Here is a 19,802-nt window from a genome sequence, read left to right as displayed (position 1 = left end):
AGCTCAGGAAATGCACTGAACTCTGGTGAGCCTGGTATACTTTCTGAGAGTGGAGAAACTGCATACACATTAAGCTTGGTAGCGGTGACTCAGAACGAGTATCTATATTCTAACCTCTAATTTCTTCATTTGTAAAATGGGGATGATATTCTAGTTGTGTGATTGTTATGAGAAATAAATAATATAGTTAAAGCAAAGAAGCAAGCACAGTGGAATCTTCCAATAGAAGTAGTAGCTATTACCTAGCCTCCCTGTTTTAGAGTGCCCTAGGAAATACTTTTTATCATTGCAAGTAGTTTTCAAAAGTATGCCCAGCCCTCCCCAACCTCCCTCCCTAACTGAAACACGCCTGAGGTATCTGATATCTTCCCATCAATAACTTTGGCTTAATGCAGTAGGTAAAAAATTTCCAACCAGGGATGGAAGCTGTGAGGAAATGGAGAGGGGGGATTCAAGGAGTATTGATGGGGATCGATAATTAAAAATCTGCCAAATCTGTCTTTTATCTCTCTAATTTGGATTACAACATCACTCACAGAAACTTGCATCTGTAGCCTGAACATTCTCTATCTTTATTGACAGTTTTATATTCTTGGAACCTGGTTTCCTTAAAGGGGCAGTGCAGAGCTCTTTATGAATTCTGTTGATTTGCCAAGGGAGAAAAATAAAATGATGTAATAAATGGTGTTCCAAGTTTGCCAGACTCGTTTTGACAATGGCTCAGAAAGTCTTCAGAATGAATATCCAATTCAGAGGTAAATTCAGCCTCTAATGTTCCAGGTGAGTGAAGAATGGACAGACTGAAAAGATAGTGAGGGATCTACTTCCACTTTTCAATTGCATTTGGTATTCAGATAGGCAGAAAATAAATGGATGAAAAAACATTTCATGGGACTTTATAATGTTTTGCACAATGTTTTAAACTGAAATTATAATGCTTTTGCAAACAGAGAAATCATAACAAATTAATGAAATGAGCATATTTCCTATATCAAAATTATCCATGCATCTAATATATTTTCCTCTATAGATAATTTGAATATGAAGTGGCATTTAAGAAATTTTCTTCCATGCTATTGAAAAAAGCATATCATTAACATTTTGAGTTTGTTATTCCACCTTATTAAGAGATTAAGAAAAGGAAATTATTCAGAGAAGAAATTATTTCTTAGTGGTAACTTGATGAAACCTTTATCAAAACATATCCATGTCAGTAAATACTGATTTGTAATATAATTTTTACTATAAAACATTACACTGTATCATGTATTTAACTGATTATTTACTTTTATTTTTAATTTTAATTTCTACAAGCATCACTTGAGTTCAATTTCCCTTTGATTATCTTCACAAGACTGGAACAAGAGCTTGTCTATATATTCAGTCTAGTAATTCTTCATACACATTTAAATATTATTAATGAGTTCTTTTAAATCAACTTCTCTGTGATAAACCATGATTTTTCTCTAAGTCCTTCTATTTCTTTTTTGCATCCATTCCTATTTAAATTCCTGTTAACATTTCTCATTAAAATGTTGGACCAAAAGCTGTTTTGTTTTGCTTTATTTTGGTCAGGATTAAGAGCAATTGCAAGTAATCAGATTAACCGAAAAGGATTTTTTTGATAGAAGTGGCTATTCAACATTTAAACATGGTTAAAAAATAAAGTTATAAATTTTTATTTTATTTTATCAGTATTTAAAATGTAGAAATAGATCTGATTAAATATATAAATCTCTTATTCCTGCAGAAAATCCGACTTGTTGTTTCACAGATATGTCTTTAAATACATGTATAATAAAAAAAAATAGCAAACATCTTCACATAATGTAATCATCAAAAGGAAAAACTAATTTATACAAAAATTTCATTGTATTACTCAAATTGTGCAGCTGATTTCAGGTGAGAAATTAGCATATACCTACAAGATTATTAAGATTTAGACAAAATTATACAATAGACACACGTCTACATATAATGCAGATGAAAAAACAGTCATGAAAGGATTTGCCACATCTTTTCAAATGTAAGAAGGACCTGTGTTTAATGTCTTAGTTTATCTCAGTGTCTATAGCAGCAATCAATTAAATAAGAATTCAGTCTCCTTAATTATCTTGGATTATGTCTTAACCTGTGGGAAACATTTTAAATCATTAAAATAACATTCTCAAGATATGTTAAAAATCAAATTGGATTTCCATGACAGGACAGACTGAAATGATATTTAATAAATATTATTCTCCTTTATTTTTTCATTACACAGAAGTATATGCTCATTAAAGAAAAGTAAGTAAATGCATGTAAGAAAAAGAAAAAAACAAACAAATACAGGCATACCTCGGACAGACAGTTTCAGGGCTGTGCAATAATGCAAGTGCAGACAAACCTTAGAGGTATTACAGTTTTAATTCCAAACCACTATAATAAAGTGAGTATCACAATAAAATGAGTCACAACCTAATTGTTGCTGGAGGGTCTTTCCTTTAATTTGTAAAAAACGCAACACCTGTGAAGCACAATAAAGTAGCGCATAATAAAACAAGCTATGCCTGTGAAATATCAGTATGTCCAGCAGCAAGAGATAACCTGTTGACTCTCATTAAAAATTACCTTTTCTAAAAGATAATTTAGAAATACGTATCCAAATCATTCACTATGTTCATACCTTTTGAGTGAGCAATTCCACTTCTAGAAATATAGTCTAAGAAAATAATGTTATGTACTCAAAGGAAGGGATTTTATGCTGTTTTACTCAATTTTAAGCAAGCCCTGAATTTTCCATAAAGTGTTTTTATTAATGCAATTGTCCAAGTGAAATTTCTATTAAGTATTTACCTACGGCCATTCACTTCTTATGCAACACAACTAGTAAATGACAAAGCATGTTTTACCTGTATTCTTTCTCCTTAAGCAGCACACAGTACAGTTGCAAATATTTACAGGCGACATTTTTCTCTACTTGCTCTCAGCTCTTTAAGAGATAGAGGTTAGCTATATCTACTTTATAAATTTATGGAAATGGTTGGGCTAATGTAAACAACTATTATGGTTGTATCTAAAAAAGCTGATTCTACTTAACTTATAAAGCATAATTGAGGGGGGAAAACAAGAAGGATAATCATTTAGCTGATCTTTTCTAAGACAAATGCTGATTGTGATGAAATAATGCTTGCAGAAGTAAGACTGGATTTAGTTCTAGACATAGAAAAGCTACTAATTGGATGGAAAGAAAATGACGTTGTAAAAATTTTTTCAGTTAGGCAGAAAAACACAAAAACAAAGGTCAAACATCAAAAAAGATTCTACCTAAAAAAAGAATTTATCTAAGTGTAGCTTTTATTTATTACTAATTTCTCGAAATAATCTGTTTAAAAACATTCGGTTTTATTGTCTTTAAAATGACAACTACTGAAGAAGTGATTGGCATCAGGACATGAGAATGAAAGAAAATTGCAAGTGGTAAGGTTCTCTTATATTTTACTACAAAGCTCCAGCATGATTCTTGCAATGGTACAGGGAGACTTATTTGAAGAGTAGAGGCTCACAGGCGTCTTGTATTATTATGGCCTAAAAATGACCTAGCAGCGTGGCACAGAAGGACTAGCAGTGAAACAAGGCCCATGTTTCTCTCTGTCATGGAGCCGGTCAGCATCTCAGAGACTGCTTTCTGTGTAGAAGCATCTATATGGAGTCACTTGTCCCTATCAGAGAAAGGAGCGTACTTTTAATTTCTACCCAAACAAGAGAACTTTACAGAACATGTATTCTATTGATTCTTGCTTATAATAATTAGCTAGCAACATCCATGAAATTATTTTATATATAATATTTTTTTCTATTAAAGCAGTGATTACTTGGCCTAGATGATTTATACCCTCATGATCTCTATAGTCCTACTTCTCAAGATTTCTTCCACATCTTTTTTTACCCCAAAGGGGGAAAAATGAATTTAACACTTTCCAAATAGAGCTTAATTGCATAGGAAAAATGTTATACCTTTTAGAGTGTTAATTAGAGCCAGTAATAATATGACAAGTCTCATCTAAAACCCTTTCAAATTATTCTGTCAGTGTTGAAATGGTGTTGAGCTTTTGCATACTTGCCAAATATGCAAATTAATTTTTTTCTATGGATTGAGAGAGAGCATTATAAGACTATTTCCCCTATGTGAGTTGTATATTCTAATTCACATATAGGGACCTCTAATGAAGGTAAAGAGCAATACAGAAATCTCTCTGAATACACAGATGAGAGAATTTAGAAGCTTCATATAATTAGGGGGCCTCTTATTTACCCAGGATTTTTCCTCTTCCCTTCCACCTTATCCTTTTTCTCTTTCATTGTTTCTTTTCCTTTTATTTCTCATGACTTTTTCTTTCTAAAATATTGCTCTTGTTAATAAGTAGTAGAAATTCATTCACCAAGACAATAATAGCCAGTAGAGTTAACACTCCAAATGTTACAGGCTGAATGGTAGTATCCTTTTCAAATTCATATATTGAAGTTCTAATGTCCAACACTACAGAATATGACTGTATTTGGAGACAGCATCTCCAAAGAGGTAATTAAGTTTAAATGAAGTCATTGGGGTGGGCTTAATCTAATATGACTGGTGACTGTGTTAGAAGAGGAGATTAAGACACTGATATACACAGACACCTCAACATAAAGACTATGGAGGAAGATGGCCATCTACAAGCCAAACAGATGTGAGAAGGAACCAACCCTGCTAACACTTTGATCTTAAACTTCTTATCCTAAAATAATGAGAAACTAATTTCTGTTGTTTAAGCCACCTAGTCTGTGGTACTTTGTTATAATAGTCCTAGAAAACTAATACATCGAGGTAAGAGTTACATTTTCAAATAAAAACTGATAGCTACATGATTTACTTTGTCCAGGGAATCTGAAATTTGTGGAAGATATATGACTAGCCCAAGATTAACCAACCAGTACCACACCCGTAGATGACATGGAGTGCATATTTTTACCATATATACTTATCCCCTTGTCCACTCTCTTATAATCAGATATGCCTGGGAATCAAATACATAGAATTAGTACCATCCTATCCTCTTCTTTATAAGTGCTTGTTTTGTATTCTGCAGGCTTCAGAGGATGGAAAACAAAATCTGGGAATATAGAACAAAAGTATTTTAAGATAAATATGCACAACTAAAAATAAAGTTCTAAAGCTTCAATTTAAGCTTTACCAATATCATATGATTGTTACCACTTAGCTCTCATTCTTTGAAAAAGGTAGGGGTGGGAAGTTTAACCTAAAAAGAATCATTGGTGTAATAAACAAATTTTAGGACTGAGAGTTTAAAGAACTGATTTATAATCAGGTCATAAAGAACGTGTTTTCTGGTTTTGCCAATTTTATTACAACCAGCTAGAAGATCAAAAGCATCTATTATGAATTCCTGAACTTCCTACCCTATAGGCCTCTCCATTCTAAACCATCCAGACAATTCATTAAAAAAGTGTGCACGCTGACTGCTAAACAAGGTATAAACAGTAGAGAACATTGCTTATATTCTAAGGGCCTAACCTTTTAAATGTATGTTTTGGGCTTTGACATTCTGATGGTGGACCAATGCTAAATGCTCCAGTTCAAATCAATGGCTATTTATTGAACTTTGAGGACCACACGTTTCTTTTACAACTCCAGTTCCTGGAATGTGCATCCAGAAGGTTCCCAAGCTCTTCTTCACCCACTGATCTCCAGTTTACAGAACTCAGCCTTTTCTTTGGTTGCACTGTTTTCTATTGTGGGAAATTCTTTACTTATCCAAGGGACCCCTGTGGGTAGCAGGGTCCTGCTTTGGTCTGGACAGTACTTACTTTTAGAATCTCAAAATTTGTTCTAAAAGCTTCCTGAATACAGACTCCTACATTTGAGAAAATATTCAAATGTTATTTTGATTTTGATTCAAAATCTTATTTTAACTATTATTATATCATTCTAGTTTGGCTATTTGGCATTTTCATTAGAATAGGTTTGTTCAGGCATTTTAAGTTTTTTCTGTTTTCTTACCCATAGTTTTCACTTTTACTAATTTTATTATTCTTACTCTCTTATTAATGAAACAAACTGATTCAGACAGTAGAATTAATTATTTTTTTTGTAGGATGAAGAAAGTTAGAATAAGAAAGAGCAACTTTGAAGAACTCACTTATCTTTCTCCATTTTTTTAACCTGGATTTTGAATTGTTTATTTCCCAGACTCAGTTCTGAAACTATAAATCATAGTAGAAATACTTTTCAAAGACAAAACTGTTGGAGACTCTGCAACAAAAATGAAAACTTGAGAGCTTTCATCCAGTAGGGTGTAGATTTGTGGACCCTTTGGGGAAAATTAGACTGCTTTAGTGACCACATTAGTTTTATACTATATTCCTTAAAGTTCCTGTTCTTTCAACTGCAGTAGAAAGTACTTTGTATCCTGCTGTTTATATTCAGTGACAAAATGGTGATTCAAGTGAAACTTTAAAATAAATGCAGCCTTATAAGTGCTCAGAAGTAGCACTAGGAATAGAGTTGATTACAGAAGCGGAAAAAATTTTGGCAACATGAAGAGCTAGTTACAGAGATTTATAATTGAATCATTGTCATATTTTCTACCACAAGACACAGTAAATAGAGAAGCTTGATTTTAACACTGAGCAGATTCAAGACACAGGATACACCGTACAAATAAATACTATAACAAACATTCATGCAGTAGATAATAATAATTTATTAATAATGACTTATAATAGTAAAATATTTATTCATTTTATAGCCCTAAAATAGGGGTATAATTTATTAATGAATATTTAAAGTTGTGATAAAAGATAATAATTTACCAGAATTAATGCCACAGTTTTACAACTAGATACTCATATTTGGATAATCAATAGAACAGATGATGAAAATATAACAGTTCTTATTGTATGTAAATCAAAACTTTTAAAATTGAATTGAAAATTATACTAAGATATTAAATTGCTATCCCTAAATATCAGATAGTCAATTCTTTGCTGATGGATTATCACAAAATATGCATACATTAATATCTGAACAAATAAATTTGCTGAACAAAACATGATGAGAAAGCTTTTTCTGAACTTACTAAATGTCACTGCACGAGTTACAAAGTTTGTGCTCCAAATCCCAAGTCTATCTTCCTTTATTTTCTCTCTGGTACCAGGACCTCACTGGGTTGGGATCCAAAAACTATGGTTCCTTTTCTCAGCTGACTTTTGTTGGATTCTGCCCACTGAAGACCTCCCAAGTATAGAGTAGGGCAGTGGAGAGGGATTTCATCTTTTTACTTGATAGTTGTTATTTTCATTGTTATGGGACTCCAGCCATCTTCCTTTAAGCCAGCCAGCAGCAGCAATTTCCGTATTTCCAGAAACAATCCAGTTCTGCCCTCAGCATTTCCAGGACCAGGAGGGGGCAGGAACCTTCTCAACAGATATCTGAGGTCCAATGATGTGGGACTCTTCCTCTAGGCTTCAGAGTTATCAGCACTGGCCATCCAGGTAGTGCCCTTTCTCTTGGGTCTAATTGCAGCTCTGAGCTTCTGAGATGCCACTATGAGCCTGATGGCATCCTCTCTTTAGAAGTGTGAATGCCAACGCTAAAGGAGTCTTGTTTTAAGATATTAGGTTCTGATAACCTAAACCTTTGGCTTTATTTGCTTCTGTCTTAGGGGTAATGCCTGCTTCTTGTACTTATTAATCTTTGCATGGACTTCCAAGCCTGCTATGCATCATTAGATTCAGAACCTGGTTGATGAGCTATACCGCCAGACCACAGGGAACCAACAGAACGAAAGAAGATTCTTGCTGAAATTACTAACAACTGCTTACCCTTACCTTTAAAGCTTACCCATACCATGAAAGGGAAACAGGAAAACAATGACTTTAAGCTATACCTTGCACAAGTTAAAGATAAACCGAATCATTTATTTCATTCTTGACTCCCCATAATCAGTAATTTTTTATAGAAACTAAGAAACAGACATAAACTCAGTTTCTCAAACACTCGGGTCTCATTCTCTGATTCTGAGAGGAGACCACACTCTGTTTATGGAGCATTAGTCCTTCTCTAATAAACTTTTCTTTGTCTCCAACTCTGACTCACTCTTGCCTTCTTTCCTGTGTGAAGCCAATGACTCAGTGGACATAGTACTTGAGACCCCTTGGGGGTTTTCTTCCTATGCTACATCACTTTTTCAGTCTTTCAGTACAATTTAATCATTTCGTATTTAAATTATCTGTTAAAAAACTGAATATTGCTCCTGTTTTTCTGACTAAAATTTTATTGATATACTCAGTGAATGGATAAAAGATAGTTAAGACTATTCTGAATTAATGAAAAAAAAATTACAGTTTACAAAAAGTTTTTCTTAAGAAAATAAAAACAGGTTGAAAAAACATAGCTTTTTAGTCATTAGTCTTATTTAACACCTAAAATAATGAACACTAAACATATTTTAATCAAATAAAAAATAATATTCCTAGTATTCTCCAGTGTTATTTTTATAGTTCTTTCAATGAGGAAAGAAAAAGTAAACTTTAGTCTTTACCTCAGTAACCGATTTAGAAATTTGAAATAGAAGGATATGAACAAGAATTTTTAAATTCTTTTAGTATTCCACTGTGGAAATTCTGCTTAAACTTACAGATGCATAGAATTCTATTTTACTGTTTATGAAGACAAAAGTCTGCCAATGAACACTCTTACTATGTAGTATAACAAAGTCAATGTACAAAGATAATTTGATTGAAAACACATGTTTTCTCTAAATTACAGATTTTCAAAAACTCAAGATAATGTTTTGTCTTTCCCCTACCAGTATGTAAACAAGAAAATGCACAAAAATTTAGAACCTACCACCGCCCATAGGGAAAAAGAAAAGGGATAATATTTCTTGAACACTAACTTGAAGTAAGCAATATGTTCATTGATTCATGCAGCATTCAATCCTCACATTAACGTGTAAGGTATGAGTCATTAGTCACTTTCTCCCTTTTACTTGGAACATGAGGAAACTGAGTCCTTAGAGAGCTTATTTTAAGTGTTGGTTCCAGATTTGAACCAGATCTCCTGCCTCTAATCCCTGTGCTTTTGCTATTAATGCATTTTGAGATTAATTGGTATTCTACACAGTCATTACAGAAAAGGAGTCAAACCTTTAGTTACCAACATGTGTAATTTTCTCTATTATGCAACTTTTAGGAATGAGCTAATTCATCACACTGTTGATCCAGGAGTATTTCTCATCTACCTCCTCTATTTCCTCCTCTTCTCCAGCTCCATTTCCTTTTCTACCTCTAGCTTGTTTTATTCATCATTAATTTCTCAAATATTTGTATTTAAAATCATTGGAAAAGTTCAAGAATTGCTTTCCTACTAATGTGTAGTTTTGTTTTTTAAGTTTAGGTAGTACATATGTATATATGTATATTATGTACACGTGTATATTATATATGTATATATTTATGTACGCATTTACAGATACATATAAGTACAGTAGATTCATTTGATTTTTAATTGCCATATACTCTAATTTAAAGTACATGATTTTAATTAAGAATACCAAATTAAATACTCATTCATGTCAGAATGAATATTTTTAGTATCAATTATTGAGAAAAGTTTTAACTTAAATCCTTTTCATAAGCTGTCAATCTATTAATATTTAGATCTCATGTTTTTTTGGACTAATTTTAGTAATTTAATAGAGCCATTATTTGAATACTTCAGTTGTTGCATACATCCTTTGTTATCGTTTTTTAAAACAAAAAAATTACTTATTATTTATTAACAACATACTTAAACTTTGAAAGTTCTTGACCTATGCCTTCAATTCTTTGACATTTAAATTTTAAAAATATTGCAGTGTTTTTCACCTGATTTAACATTTTAACTTTTAGAGCTAGCAGGTTTTAAAAATCTCAACATGGCAAGAGGAGATTTGACATGCATTAACACTAACTGTTTACTTAAAAAATAGAGGAATACCCACGGGGCAAAGTGCCAGACAGTTTCTGTCAAGGGAGTGTGCTGAATTCAGAGGGACTCGCAAAAAAGTATTGAATTCATAATGTTAGATTTAAAGCTAGATTTTAAGTGATCAAAAAGACAAATGACCACTTTCAGAAATTTCCTCAGTAAATACAGAATGTTCACAAGAAAGAAAAATAACATCGAATGGTTAAAGTAGGATTTTGATTTTCCGAAAGTAATTACTTCGTGTAAGACTCCTGACTCACCACCTCCATGATTGGTGTCATTACCTAAGATCAGAAAGTATCTTTTCTCCTATCTCCAAACATCTTCTCCAAGCCCCATATCCAACGGACATTGGTCCACCACTATATTATACTTTTATGATTACGACCAGTGCAGACCAGTTTATCAAACAATCTTAAAATTTTATGCATGCTGGAAAGGTTTAAGGTGCATTAGGTAACATAAAGATGCACATGTTTAAAAGAGTGAAATTGTTGCTACTATAGTTAAATTCCATATTACCACCAACTGTAGCTGTCAGAAAATTCTAACAGAACACACAATAATTATATTTACAAATTTATCTTTTCTTTCAGAAAGGTAATACAATATAACAATGCCATTAAAGTAAGTATATGTATCAGAGTCAACGACAAAGGACACAAATATGTCAGGTATGGGGTCCTATTGTCTTTCTTCTATAGGGGCTGTCTATTTTCTTTCTCAGATTAGGAGAAACCTACATATGAATAGAACCAAGGGGCATAAAATGGAGTCTAGGTCAGGTTTCTTATACTCTGATGGTCAAGTAGGATATTTTTGTTATGTAATCATCCCAGTGATATAAATCTGAGGAGTGTGTCTCACCTCAGGCGAGGTAGAAATCATTGATCTCAAAATTATCTACAAACAATGATGACAAGCTGTTACAAACACCTTCGAAACTTACCTCAGACTCATGTCTGTAGAGCAACATTATTAATGAGTATGTTTCATTCCTTGACCAGATGTTAGGGACATGCAATTAGATCTCTTACTCTAGCACAACAACTAAGTCTAAATCCAAGATTTACTGAAATTAGCCAATATTGGGCAGAGTATTTCTAAAAAATAATTTTTTGTGAGATTTAGTGACTCTCTTGTTCCCTACTTGTTTTTGTTCCCTGATTCATAGTAATGACAATAGGAGTTCACACCTGATCTATCCAGACCCTTCGTTGGGAGACAATCTTTGGCCATGATGCTTTATTTACTTTACTGTTGTTGCTATATTGTATCATTTTCTTGCAATGACACCTACATTTGTAAATACTTTCATTTTGGGTCTCATAGGTTTTCTTTGGCAATTAAACCCAGTAAACTTGCCACCATTAGAGCATACTATCTAATTATACTGTAGATAGCTGCTTATTCTTCCTATTAATAGATTCAGTCCTCATTATAAATGAATAAATAACTCCTCATAAATAAAACCAAGCATAATGTCAAAATGAGAAACAGAGTTTTAAAGCATAACTTTATGCCTTTTTTTTAACCACACCTACCTCCATGTTCATCATCCTTGCAATTTATACTCCAACAATTAAAACAAACAAACAATGACTTGGAGTTCTCAGAACAACATACAATGAATTTCCTTAAACCTGCACTTAAATCAAATTCTTCATCAGCTTGAAGTTTCTTTTCTTCTTGTGTGAAAGGGGCCTCACCATTTCTTTTCCATTTATACCCCATAGCAGCCTTTTCTTTGTCCACAGCCTCCTCCCCTGAACATCTCTGTGCCCTTTCTGGTCACACCCTGGCGTTATGTAATCGAATTAGGAGTGGATTCATGACATATGTTCAGCTACGCACCATCTCTCTTCAGGGAATTGTAAAGACAACATCTGGCTCATCTCCTGGACTAAATTTAATAACAAATTTGTCAGAAAATTACCATTTCTACCCAGATTCCGTTAAGAGATGAGAAAGAGAAAGTGAACATAATATGGTCAAAGGCAATAAAGAAAATATTAAAAGCTTCATGTTCAATCAAGGTCAGACAGCTTGATCAAGTGATGCCGTTAGCTGACATTTGCCTCACCCTTCTGGAGCTATGAGTCCCTGAGGCAGAGCTTGGTCCTATTCACGTCCTCATTCACAGTTCCTAGCCTGAACCTGAACTGTAGAAAAACTGTCTCCAAAACACAGGGGGTGTACCTTAATTAACATTTACACAGTATGCTATGGTTTTATCAAAGACATTGTTTAACTAAGATGCCTATATATGAATATACTTCTTATTCTTTTCAGTCCTTACAATCCTGTACTGGTCTGTAGCCTCTTTTTTTGTTGATAATCCTCTACAGTTTGAAATCCTCCAACCTTAAGTTTCTGTAACATGGTTCTTCCCTACCTCTCTATTTCTTAATGGTCCTCTTTATAGACTCTTCTTTCTCTATTCATTACTGCTTTAAAACTCGCTTATCCCAATGTTTTCATTTTTGTGAATGGCAACACCAACATTAAACTCCCCAAAATAAACACCTCTAATTTATCCTATAATCATCTCTTTCTTCACTCTTCAAATACAGTTAGTCAGAAAGTTCTTAAAATCTACTTCCTTAACATTTTGCCCACCACTGATCACTTTCTATTTTCCATTTCAAAGTCTAAATTTGTGCCTGTTTCACTTTTCTGGATCTCTGAAATAATTTTTGTGGCCCAAGGGCAAGTACCTCTCTTCTTCAAATAACCACCACAATGCGACCAGGCTGATCTTTCTCAATTCCTCTGACCTGACACTCATCAGAGACTCACCGTTGTTTATAGAGATATGCCAATAATCCTTTTGGGGCTTTGCCTTGTGCGTACTTTGTCTAGCCTCATCAATGTCTCTTCTTATGTTCTATTCCTGTTCTACTGAATAGTTACACCTTCCTGAATGAGTATGGTTATTTTATACCTTCATGCCCAGGCCTGGTATAGTTTCTCCTAAATTGTCAGAGAAACAATGGCTTATCTTCCAGGACTCAGCTCAAGTCATTTCTTTCATAAAGTCATTCTTCTCTCTCAATCTCCTCATACTCAATCAGTTCCTCTCTTGTGCCTTCACAGTAACTTGAATCTAATTCCAGCATCTTGTAACACTTGTGCCTTTATTTGGTTACATGTTTGTTTTTTCAAGTGTCTCTGACTCTAAGCATTGCCAGGGCTTACTCAAATAGTATATATTAGGTGGTCGATAATAGTTTATTGAAGGAGTAAATGAACATGTTAAAAAAAAACACCATAAACTATATGGCTATATTCAATAATTTAAAGGTGACACACATAGAATATCACTAATAACAAAAACTTTAATTTTAAATAAAACTATTAAAAATTTAATAACTATCAAGTATCTATTCAATGTCAGACACAGTGTTGAATATTAGAAGTACAGATATGTTTAAAACACATTTGAAGGCAATGAAAAGGATAATTATATAATTTATTATTCAAATCAGCCACTTCTAAAAGTGAAATGGAGAACTACGAATAATCACATTAGGAAAGCAAACGTGAAACTGAACTGTCTACATTTGGATAAACTGGGATGTATGTCTACTCTAGTGACAGGGAGAATGAGAACTGGTTCAAACAAGAGAGAAATATAATAGGATTTATAGTATTTAAAGAACACACTGATGTTATATGTGATTGGAGGGAATGAAAACTACATTCAGGAACACCTGTTAGGAAGGTGTTATAATTGGCTAGAAAGAAATTATTAGAGCTAAAATGAAGACACTGGTAGTGAGAACGTAAAGGGAGAAAATAAATTTGAGCAACAGAAGAGATGCAATTGGTACAATTTAAAGATAGCATGGATGTGAAAACCGCAGGAGAAGAAGTCAAAATGGCTTTCTGATTTCTGTATTGGAAATCTGTGAAGATGTTAAGGGACTACAACAAAAAGAAGGCTTCAAGACATATTCGTTAATACTTTTAGCATTAATTTTTTATTTAAAAAAGAATAAATGAGACAAATCTATTTTGCTATTATATATGTGAAAAGGTGATCTGAACAATTTGAATAAAGCCTGTTACTTATAATATTTATAAAACATATGAATGTTCATTGCCTTTTGAAAATACATTTAGTAGTTTTAAAATAAATTTTAATTTTATTATTCCCAATTAAAAACCTTTACTGATCTGTTGACCAGTAAAGTTGGCCTTCGTATTCAAAAGCCACTGTGTATACTATTCTGTTATTATATCTATGACTATTTAAGTGCATAGTTTTTTAATTCAGGAAACAAATCCTTTCATTTTTTCCACCCAGTGCTTTGTCATATGCCTAGAAGCCATTAGGTACTCAATAGATATTTTCGAGTTGAAGTAAGCACCATACATACACTATATTTGCTGTAAAAGGCATTTATTTCAAAGAAGTAAGTTAGAATGCTGGTGTCCACTGTGTGTTTGTTATGTGCTATGTACTGAATTGGAGCAAAGACCTGCCTACAATCTAGTGACAGAGGCAGTCAATAAAACATACTATATAAATAATAAAGTGGTAATTAATTTAACAATAAATAAAGCAGAGGAATAGATTGAAGAGTTCCTGGAGGGAAGATAGTGGATGTATTTGATGAGATGGTCAAAGAAGGACTTCTGAGAAGGTGATACCTAAAAAGACTCTACTGAAGAAATGGAGTGAAGATGTGAAAATATGAAGAAATGCTGTTCTAGCAGAAGAAACAGCATAAACACAGAGAATCACTGCCACTGCTAAAACAGAGAATCTTTCGTTTCTTACAGAGGCTTGTCTTTGGAGTGATGGTATTCGGAGCTTCTCTTGGTTCCCTAGTAGAAATGGAGGCTCCAATTTTTGGATTAGGAAAGAGAAGAGGACTGTTTGAAGGTCATATCTGATGGAAGGTAATACAGCACAGGCTAAGGGCTCCAGAGAAAAAGGTCTGTGAGGATGGGAGAGCAGACTAGGGATTCAGGAGAAAGGGATGGGAGAGTAAAAGGAGAAACATATTGGTAGAAAACAGGCTAATTCCAGATTTGCATTAGGGTCCGGGGATGAGCATTTGCCTAAAAATATAATAAAATGCAGGAAATGCATTGTGAAAAAAAAATTATGGCTTTATTTTTAACAATATAGTTCCATCTGGTTTCTACAAGAAGAAACATTTATAGGTAAAAAGAGTATTTATTGATATCTGATTTTATTTTCCCCTACCTGATAAGTAAAGTGTTTTGGTTGTTTTTTTTCTCTGAAAACACTAGATTAGTGTTTCTCAGTGGGTGTTGGCTAAGGTCAAAGAACATGTGTTTCTAACTCATTCCCCAGGTGATGCTGCCACTCTTGGCCCAGAAACCACACTTGGAGAATCACTGCACTAAACTGACTGAAATGTCCAAGTGGCAATGTCGAATAAACACATGTTATAGTAAATAACAATTTTACTACTTAAATTTCAATTTCTTATAGCACCTTAAACAATTTTATAAAAACTATTTTCTTATATTAACCCTATGAATAAGTAAGTTATAAATACTATCATTACAGCCCTCAAATGAAAGTGAAGATTGCTAACACCAGTAATAAGTCTTTATTGATATCCTATTATAACTCGGGCTGTAACCTAAGTGCTTTAAATCAATTAACCTCATTCAATCTTCTGTATTGCATTGGGTATTAATAATATCATTCACTTTGCCGATAAGGAGACAAAATCACAAAGGAAAGAGCTAGGCTGGGGATCATGGACATAATCCAGAACTACTGCTCCTCATTTTCTGGTACTAATGTTACCTGCTCTGAAATGTCAGGTCCTTCTGGCAGTATCAGTGTAACAGCATGCAGTTAATCCAATGAAAAAATATTGAGCTGCTGTAAATTTAAAGGCACTGGATATTTTACTTTCACAGTCCACAATTTGTTCCTTAGACAATAAGAGAGAGAGTATAAACTCCTGTTTTGTAACACAAATCCCAAATGGGGATGAAGGAGCTATATCTCATGAATGTATGACAATGTTCCAAACTTCAGTTCGAAGGCTACTCTCTTCTCATAAATCAGGAGAGTTTTGTGGCTGACACCAGTCATTAAACAGAGGTCTCAAAGCAGGGAAAAAGTAGGATTTAGCCTTTCTAGGTGGTTTTTAATTAGGCACCTTTTCATATGCCTTGCGCTCTCTGTTGACAAAGGAGGTCAACATGCACAACTTAGATCTTTGTACCTTCAAATAGGTAGTGAGGGAGCTAAAAATTATAATTTAAGGAAATTAGTTCCTTAGGCATTATTTATAAGACGATCAGAAAGGGAGAAGGATTGAAAAGGAGGAGGATGAAAAAACACTCCTCATCATATACATAGTGCTTTGAGATTCACTTTGGACAGTGGTGATCAATGTGTTTGCAGGTAACAGCAGACGTGTTTGAACCAGAAGGCATCCTTTACCCTGCATGCCCCACAGCCAGTGTGCCTCCAGTCAAACAAACCTCCAGAGTCAGCCGCACCTGTCTCCTCTGAGCACTTTCCAGACAGTTGCTTTACCTTATCTGTGGGCCTTTCTGATCAACGTCCTCTCTTGCTTCTCTTCTATGTGGTGAAATCATGTTTTCGTGTGTTGGTCCTAAACCAGGCTGGAGGTGGAAGTGAACACTTTTTCACAAATGCCTCTCAACACATTGCTTACTTATAATCTATCATTGGGGTCGATATGTAGATAATGATCTATTCAATAAACAAGAATCACCATGTGGCTTTATGAGGTATACAAGGGGAGAATTTGTTAAAAATTAAAGGCTATTCTTGCTTCCTCAAGAAGCTTACAAACTAGTAGAGGATGAAAAGCACATACAAGGATGATATTAATATAAAGTAGAGTGTACTAAGCATGTACAGGAAGTCTTCCTCTGTATCTAAACAATTACAAAACTTACCGTTATTAAACATTTTTTATACATAGTCTTTGATTTATAGAAGTTTAAGTTATTTTATATGCAAATCTCTTTATTTTTAGAAATCTTGGGTCCTGGAACTTAATGGGTATGTATTGCGTGATTAAGTTTTCTTTAAAAGGAAATGAGGAGATTATTTATTACTATAAGGTTTAAGAAAAAAATTCACAATAGAGGTCTTTCATCTAGATTTTTATGGATAATTCAAAAGAAAATAATGGAGAAAGGGTAGGTATTTTAAGTGAAAGAAAAAGGTGTGCAGAGCAGATCTAGACAACTCACAGACTTTTCTTTTATTAAAATAGACTAAATTTGGTCAATAAGAAAGAGTATACTGTTAGATGGCCAATTACTCCACTGCAGTTACACAGTGCAGGAATTTTGTCTTAATTCTTTGTGAATAAAAGTGTTCAGTCCACAGTTTGGAGTACAGTATTCTTTTGATGGGTATTGAGCTTTAAAATCTCTGAACATGTTTGTGTGTATGTGTCTGTGTGTGAGTGCTGGTGGGGAGTGCATCAGAGAGGGCCCATACATGTACAGAATGTACAGAAAAAGCTAATGGTGCTTCATGGAATGAATTGTGCAAGTAGCAAGAAAGGCTAGAGACTATATGGGAACAGATGTCAAATAGTCCAGATCAAGAGCAAGCTGAACTGGAAGATATGAGTGAAAGGATGGGGTTGAATGAAAACAACCAATCTGTACCTCAACAACAAAAATACATTTCTGAGTTGATTTTTTCTCTTGTGTATCTGGTAAAACGGTGGTAGCTTTAATTGTGAAAAAGAAGGTGGGAAAAAACTCAGGTTATGAGGGAAGCTGAATTAGTTTTTCTCTTATTTTCCTTTTAAAAAAAAATTTAAAGAATTGCTGAGATATTTTCTTCTGTACTTGTCTTTCAAAGCCAGAGATTGCTGTTTATGAATACAGGATGTACTTTTTCTGAGACAGCCTGGCTCAGGAGCTAAGAGGTCATGAAACTTTATAACTTCCGAACACATGGTGAACCCTTGATATCTAATGCTCCTGCTATTTACTTTAAATGGTGAATGTAACCATGTGTCTAAGTTGGGAGGTCATATGAACCAACTTGAGGTAAAGTTGATAAGACTGAATGTGAATGACTTAAAACAAGTCATACTCAAACCATTTTCACTATCTGTACGTAATAGTATTAATATATCAGCCATAACACCACTAAAACTTTGAATAAACATCTATAATATATTTTAATTCTGAACATTTTATAAAACATTCCTTTGAAATAATATGAAATTTACAAAATAGATAAAAAATATAGAGAGTTTCTGTATATCTTTCATTCAGTTTTCCCTGATGTTAACATATAGCCAACCATGGTACATTTATCAAAAAACTGAATATTTAAATTTGGGTTTTAATATACAAAAGTTTCAACTGTGGTCAAAAGTTTCAAACTTGTGCTATCTTTCACAACTTTATATCCATTTCTACATATGCATATGTCATAAACAAACAATCAGTTTTTCAAATATATGGACCATAACATTTTATGGGCTATAAAAACATAATTCTAATCTGTAAATTATTTTAAATCACTAGTGACATTGGAATTGACCATGTTCTCTTTGAGATGACTTATATCCAGTGAAATAAATTTATTCTGATAGTAAATTGCAAATGAAAATTATTAGTTGAACCAATAAATTCGAATTTAGATTCTTTCTGTTTAGACCTTCAAATTTTTTGCTAATGGAGCAACAAATATTTCTTTATACTTGGGCTATTAAGCAAATCATACAGTAATTTTTAAAAATACATGGTTCGAAATGTATCATTTACTCTGTGAAGATAGCACATACATTTCAACCGTTATAGTTACCATACCAACAGATTGTAATGCATTTTTTTGAAATTTTAGTTTCAATAAATTTAATTGGATTTGATTGCCAAAACCAAAAATGAGAGAGAGAGAGAGAGAGAGACAGACAGACAGACAGACATTTAATACAGCATTTGTACTGCCACTCGAAGTTAAAAAGAACTAGGTTTGTGTCTACTCTGACTTTTTGATATTGGTTCCATAGGTCTCTGTATTAATAAATACTCTAGGATAACATCCAGGTAGAGTGGAGAAAGGTACATTTTCTATAGTCTTTTGCAGTTTGATATGACATGAGATTAAGTTCTGGCCAATTTAGTGGTAGCATAATTGTCATACCACAGCTTCTTCAAAGATAGCTGGTGTAGTACAAATGGATAGTTACAAAATAGACATGATATATAAAATGTAGCATAAGGAAAATAGTTAATAATGTAAAAATTTGTAAGAGAGAAGAGGAATACTAGAGTTAGTGGGGTGATCACTGTGAGTTATATAGATCTCTAATCACTATACTCTACAACTGAAATTGGTATATTATTGTATGGCAACTATAATTGAAAAATAAAACTCATTGACTTGTACAACGTAAATATAAGCAACTAATTGTCTATTATATTTCAATAAAGCCAGAAAAAAACAAAAGGTAGCTGATGCATACCATTTTGCCTCCTTTTCTTCTTCATGCATTTCTTAATTCTATCTCCTGAAACATAAATATATGGAGAAAGCTTTTACTGCCATTTTGAACCCCGAGGACATGGGACATATACTAGAGATAGCAGAGCAGTGGATTAGAGATAGCTTTTGTCTTTGAGAACTTTCTGGAACAGAGTTGCCATCCCAGCACCTGACTGTCTCTAAATTTCTCCTCAAGAGAGAAATCACTTCTATTTTACTTAAGTCATTGCTATTTTTCATTTTTCTGTTATTTACAGTTGAAATCCTAGTGTGCCACATCTCTGTGAAAAGTGGAAATAG

This window comes from Rousettus aegyptiacus, unplaced genomic scaffold (genome assembly GCF_014176215.1).
Source record: "Rousettus aegyptiacus isolate mRouAeg1 unplaced genomic scaffold, mRouAeg1.p scaffold_m13_p_10, whole genome shotgun sequence".
NCBI classification, from domain to species: Eukaryota; Metazoa; Chordata; class Mammalia; order Chiroptera; family Pteropodidae; genus Rousettus; species Rousettus aegyptiacus.
Note: the sequence above shows the minus strand (reverse complement) of the source record.